The sequence below is a fragment of the Neophocaena asiaeorientalis genome, unplaced genomic scaffold, assembly GCF_003031525.2.
Source record: "Neophocaena asiaeorientalis asiaeorientalis breed wild unplaced genomic scaffold, Neophocaena_asiaeorientalis_V1.1 scaffold130, whole genome shotgun sequence".
In the NCBI taxonomy this organism is placed as follows: Eukaryota; Metazoa; Chordata; class Mammalia; order Artiodactyla; family Phocoenidae; genus Neophocaena; species Neophocaena asiaeorientalis.
In genome coordinates, this window is record NW_020173397.1 from 5066461 (window position 1) to 5073390 (window position 6930).

The window sequence follows — 6930 nt, forward strand, 5'->3', positions numbered from 1 at the left end:
ACTTTCTGGCCATTGTTGTAAATAATAATCTTCATTAATGCAATGACACCTAACACTAATCTTCTGTTTCACAGTATGAGGTACAAGGAAAGCATAAAGATAGTTACTCAGTAGAAACAAACAACAAAAAAAATCTCCTGACAACCTCTCCTGTGGGAGGTTAAGGAGAACCTCCCACATTATTTAAGATACTTAATTTTCACAGCATGCACTGATGCTAATCTTTAAAAAACTCTTACACACTAAATGGAATTTTTAACTCTCTTCCTTAATTCTTTCTCTCTGGAATTGTAACTTAACTTTTCCACCAAGAAATAGAATAGAGATTTTTATTTTCTTAAACAATTTGGGTTGTTCGGCTTTATATGAAATACAAATTAATGGCCCTTGTATGATGAATAAAAAAACCTTAATGGTAATGAGAAAGGCAGCTGGTGATGTCAGCAAATAGCGTTCTGATGTTTGAATGTAATTGTTTAAAGTTCATATGTTACAGAAGTCATAGACTGAACTAGTCCTCAGTCCAGGATTCAGAGGAAATTCTCTCTAGCTGAGATAAAATGCTTGCTGTGGGCAAACACTGATGAATAAAGCATTGGTTCAGTGTCCCAGAATCATAGAACTTATGGGTGAAAGTGGATCCTAGTGATCATTCTAGGTTAAACCTCTCATATCATCAATGAGAAAACAGTTACTAAAATATTACATGATTTTTCCATTTTACCCAGTTAGTTACTGGGTTGAGAACCAAGAGCTTTAGATTCTTTCTATAATATTCTTTCTACTCTACCTCTGTATGGGTCATTAATTAATAAAAATAACATTTATTGAACGTTTTTATAACTTTTTAAAATATTTATTTATTTATTTGGCTGTGCCGAGTCATAGTTGTGGCACACGGGAACTCCGTTGCCGCGTGTGGGATCTAGTTCCTGGACCAGGGATCGAACCCGGGCCTCCTGCATTGGGAGCAAGGAGTCTTAACCACTGGACCACCAGGGAAGTCCCTACTGAATGTTTTTAACATGACAGGCAATGTGCTGAAATGGTTTATATGAATCCCTAAATTTATCTTCCTAATAACTCTGGGAGGTGGGAATCCCAAGTTTACATATATGAATATTCTGCATGCTCCACTCCCTCCCCAATGCAATTCCTCTCTCAGGCCTCATATCCCCCACAGAGTCTCTCCTCATTCCAGCTGAAATGTATCTCTCTTTTTTCTGACCTCCTATGGCTGACTCCTAACAAATTGTGTTGTCTGTCTGTGGATGTCGTATGAGAATAGCATGCTATTCTGTCCTTTTATGGGAGTATTCCTTTTTCCACCACCCAGAGTGTCAGCTTCCTGACACTTTGGTGCAGTGCTCTTCCTGGGTATGACTGGCACATAGCTCTTGTACAGTTGATTTAGAAGTTAACATTGATCAGAAAGTCAATGAAGTTAAGACCTTTCACATATTTCATATTTCGTTTAGCGTGAGAGCAATGGATTTTCCAAGTCAGCTTTCCCTTATTCCCCAGCATTCAGTCCAAGGACAAGGAACAGACACCTTAGGAACTTGAGGTGGGATGTGGTGAGGAGAGGCTTCCTGGTGATAATCAGTGATAATTACCAAATTAAAAGTATAGTGTAATGGCATGATTTTAAAAAACAAATGCTAGAGATCTGGGTTATGTTGTACAAAACTCTTAATCCCTATTACCTATTTCCTCCTACATGGGCTGGAAAAGAATAGATTCTTAAGTCTAGTTTAGTCCTACCAGTACTTTTTCCTCACCTTGAAGAATTTACTTACGTCACTAAGTTTCCTCTGCTGTTAGATGAGAAATGTGAACAAGTGAGTCCAGCCTAGCATAGCTCCTCCCATACTCCCTGCCTCCACAAACCACTAGGCACTGCACTGAATGGGAGTCCAGGTATCATGCTATGTTTTTAAACCTTTCTCCACATCTTCACACCTGATCCTACACTGCTTCCAACCTCACTGGCTAGTATCACTGCTCTTTGTTTTCTCATTCTGCAGCACAAAGTTGAGGCAAGGTCAGTGGTAACTGGTACTGAATTGAAATTTTACAGGGTAAGTGATTTTGTTGCAGGATATCGACTGAACTTTACACATGGAAGCCAATATTTAAGTAGTAGTATCTCTTTGGCAGCCATGTACTCTCATTTCATCAAAAAGGCTCCTCTGAATTGAAGCTTCTTTCAAATATCAGCTTTCAGGTGAACTTGTGACAATCAGCACTTGGTAAGAATAAGTGGCTTACCATGTGAACTTATCATATTACACATCATAGAGCCAACAGGGAGATAAAGTTTGTCAAGTAGGTAAGAGTTCTGTTTCCAGTATAATTAAACCTCCTTTCATTACTGTAACATATCAGAACACAATGATCTCAGAACACAATGCAAATCTGAATCATTTCTCATGCAGTGATTTGGACTGTGACAGGACAATTTCTCTGGTCCATCTCACTCCCATTTTATAGTAGTACATGAATTTTACTGTGTTTTTCTTTCCCTGTGATATTTAGAAAAAAAAATCTTATACTTGGACTTTAGTTTTCAAACTTTAAACTCCTAAGACAGATGAGCATTTGAACAGTGAGACATCGGTAAGCAAAGATGCTGCTGGCCAGGGAATCACCATGGAAACAACCAAAGACATGGATTATGAAGATGAACAACTTTGAGTTAATTTCTTCTCAGGGTTGTGGCATTTTGGTTCATTGATTCGGACATTGAAGTGTCTTTTAGAGGAAATGCTGTCAGAGACAAAGATGGATCTCCCAAGATTCATTGTAGAGTAAAATTCAGAGCAAGTCACACTCAAGTTCTTCAAGTAAGAAAAACCAACAAACAAAATATCCCAAGGAAACATAAATCCTTGCTAAAGCTTAATCATATATGACTTGGAAATTGAACCACTAGATGTATCCCAAATAAACTATTATCATAGGACTGCAATAATTCTGTCATTTCAGGTGTTATATTGTGGAATTCTTATATATACTGAATTATCAGGTGGAGTCCCCTGTTTGACTATCTCTACTCATTAAATAGCAGTGAATGCTAAATGTGAGTTCTAGGTTAAATTTGGCTATAGAGCATTATATCTATTTTATGTTTAAAGTAAATGAAAAATATAATTGGGGCAATAATTTTAAAGTTTAGAAATGAGCTATTCTTTAAGAAATATAGTGAGTCCCTTTTAAAAAGTGAAAAGATGTCAGAGGTAATATAATTGATGAGTAAGAAAATGACTGAGCTGGAAGGGACCTTGAAAAATCGTCTGGTCCAGCTGGAAGTCTTTAATTTGCCCCCTAGCAGCTAAATGTCTCAGCCTTCTAGAACAGATAGATGTCTGTTCTCTTCTTGGAGTTCTCCAGGGACGGAGCCTCAACAACTTAATTTAATAATCCTTGCCAGGGTTTTATCACCTTGACAGTGTCTAGAAGTTCGTTTTTATATCCCACAGAAATCTCTTTTGTAGCCTGTTTTCTCTAGGTGGGTTTTCAGTGAACAAAAAACAGAAAATGTTCTGTGCCCTTCTCGGGAACATTGCTCATACACCCAAGTTGTTGCATCTTAATAGTATCTTCTCTGAGCTAACTTACAACTGCCCTCTCCTATGCGTTTTGAATGCATAGGACACATTCCTGGGTCCTTTGGCATTACTTTTTCCCTAACAATGCATTTTTGAAGTAGGAAGTAGCTTCTACCTGTCTTCTGTGAGGCTCAAGGGAAAGTAATAACAGCTACATTTGTACAGTACTGCACAGTACTTTGCAGTATACGAACCATTTCATGTGCATCATTTCATTAGGTCTACAACGTCAACTCCGTTAATTAGGCAGAGAATGAAACCCTCATTTATATTTTCAGGATTATGTACACTAAGTATTCATGTGGATTAAAGTACTGGTAAATAAACCCAACTGAAAATATTGGTCCCCAGATGAATACTAGACACAGAGCTATCTGCTTTGCCGTATTATTTTAGGTGTTTTCATACACTATTTCACATACTCATCAGAGACTACTATATGTGTTTTATAGTTAGAAAAATTGATTTTATTGTGTTTATAGTATATGTTCTTCCTAATGCTGTATAGCTGGTTAGCAGCGGAGTTGGTATTCAAATTCATATCTCCACAATTAAGGGCAGAAATTTTCCTGCTTGTAAACAGCTACCTCTTTCTTGGCATTCTTTTTTGATAGCAAGATGTAAAATACAACAAAGTAACCAAGTGTTATGATGATTTTATTAGATAATGTTACAATCAATTCTTAACACAGGACATGTTATGTAGTAAGTGCTCAATTAATGCTAGCTCATTATTATCAGTGACAAATACACAACAGAGGAGTAAAACAGTTGGGTTGAGATCATTAAAAGCAATAGAAAGTGATTACATCTAATGTAAGTTCAATAACTTCACAAAAACTTTTTACAAAAAAAAATACAATGCAATTCATGTTAGAAAAAACTTCAGACTGACTTACAAATCTAAAAGTCAACAATGCAACACAGGACTTTGCAGTAACTAAAGAAATCTTGATGTTATGAGTAATCAAGAGTCTGAGTGTAGAGCTGCAGACAAAGTACTCAATTTAATGGCATAAGAAATTCTTTCCTTTGTCGTTAAAGAACTGAAAATGCGTTATTTCTTTCTCACTTTTTTTCCAAAAGTATGATAATGCTTTCTTTCCTAGTATTAAAATATAATTAGGTTGTTTATATTAAATCTACTCAGAGCAGTGGATCAAAGTTTAAGGGTTCTGGATTCTAGTTCAGCTTTACTACTTGGTGGTTTTATGATGCAGTCATTTAAATAGTTTTTCAATTCCCTTGGTGCTATGGAATGAGTGTTTGTGTCCCCCAAATTCTTATGTTGAAACCTAACACCCAGTGTGACAGGTTTAGGAGGTGGGGCCTTTGGGAGGTGCTTAAATCATGAGGATGGGGCCTCATGAATGAGATTCATGTCTTTATAAAAGGAAACCCAGAGAGCTCCCTTCCCCGCCCCTCCATGTGAGGACACAGTGAGAAGACTATGAGGAAGAGGGTCCTCAACAGACATCAGATCTACTGGTGCCTGGACTTTGAACTTCCAAGCCTCCAAAACTGGGAGAAATAAATTTCTGTTGTTTATAAGCTACCCAAACTAAGATATTTTTTATAGCAGCCCAAATGGACTAGAACACTTAGAGAACACCATTTCCTTCTATTCATCGGGTTGTGTGAATCAGATGATATATTATAAATGAAATAACTTTGAAAATTAAGGCATTATACCCACCATATATAGTTTTAATAAATATAAAGCACTTTCTTACTGTGCCTTTTATTTACAAGGTTCTCTATAGTTTTTAAACATGCATATTTAATTGATTGATCAGCACTATACCCCTTTTCTTCTTCACTTTCCTTTGTTCAACACCTTCTTTTTCTGTAAAACTCTTACACAATTTTCAAGTCCTGAATCAAATGTTTCCTCCTCTGAGAATCCTTAAGTTTCTGAGACTGAGGTGGTCACTTCCTCTATCTGTGATCTCATCTCTGGCGTAACAGTTACCCTGCTGGAGTCCAAGTCATGTGTTTAAATATCTGTTTCCTTTACTGGACTGAGTTCATCACACGGATCAAAGCACATTCCCTTCAAGTACACATTAACCACGGAGTACTAATATTATGAGAGCTTCTTAAGAGTCATTATAAGCTCTAATTACTGTACTGATCTTCAGGAACATGCATTTGAATTATTTACCTCACTTTCACTCTTCCAGTAGAGATTTTGGGAGAGGGAATTGATACTCTCCTGAAATGAGTCCACAACCACGTTATCACAATCAAAATTAAGAAGCCAGCAATTCATCCACTGCCCCACCCACCTTACCTCCAAGCCCTATCCTGCTTAGTGATCTCCCAGCATTTCCCCACCCCCTCTCAGAGATCCTTCACCCAGTGCTCTTAGTGATTAGGCACCAACAAGGCTCACGTGGGCTCCAGAGGTAAGGAAGGGCACAGCTTTGGTGGTCAGATGGACTTAGATTGGAATCTTGACTCTGCCATATGCTTTTGTTAATCCTTGAGCAAGTAAACCACTTTGGGTGTCTGTTTCCACATCTAGAAAATGAGGATAAGAACAACAGTATGTTGAACAAAAAAGTCTGTGTGTGTGTATGTGTGCACGTGTGTGTGAATGAACCCTTTGCAGAGAGCTCAGCACATAATAATCATTTCAGAAATGATTATTATGCTTTGGAATTTGACAAATATGAAATTGAATACTCATTCTGACTCATCCAATAATCAGCTGACTGGATCAATTTCAATTTTTCTTTGTGTGTGTCTCTCTTAAAGGCACGCATATACACACACATGCACACACACACACCCCTTCTGTTCTATGATATAAAGAGGAATAACATCACTACACTTAAGGAATTTATCTTCTAGTGTATAGTGTACCTCCAAAGGCAGCATGGTACACCCCCCTCAATGTCTGTCCCCCACTGAAAGTAATCCATTCTCAACCCATTGAGTCTAGGCCTACTGAGTAGAGATGTTTGATTAACAGGAATCATTTTTTTCATTTATTGCAAATAGAGATGCACTTTATTTTTACTCTTAAATGCCTTCCAACTCTGTGTAAAATATTTATTTTTAGTTTTAAATACCTTCCAACTCTGTAAGGTGTTTGCTTATTTCTTTGGAGCCTCACAACCACCAGCAGGATGAAGAGAAAAAGGCAATAAGCTTATGTTTATTTAAATAATAAAGTCCCCAGGCTTAAGTGGTTTAATAAGTTGTCTAGAGTCACAGAGCTAATAACAGAAGAATAGCAAATTTAGTTACCATTCATTCAGTTTTTACCATGAGCTGGGCAGCAGCCTTAGTGTTTTACATGTATTATCTCAAC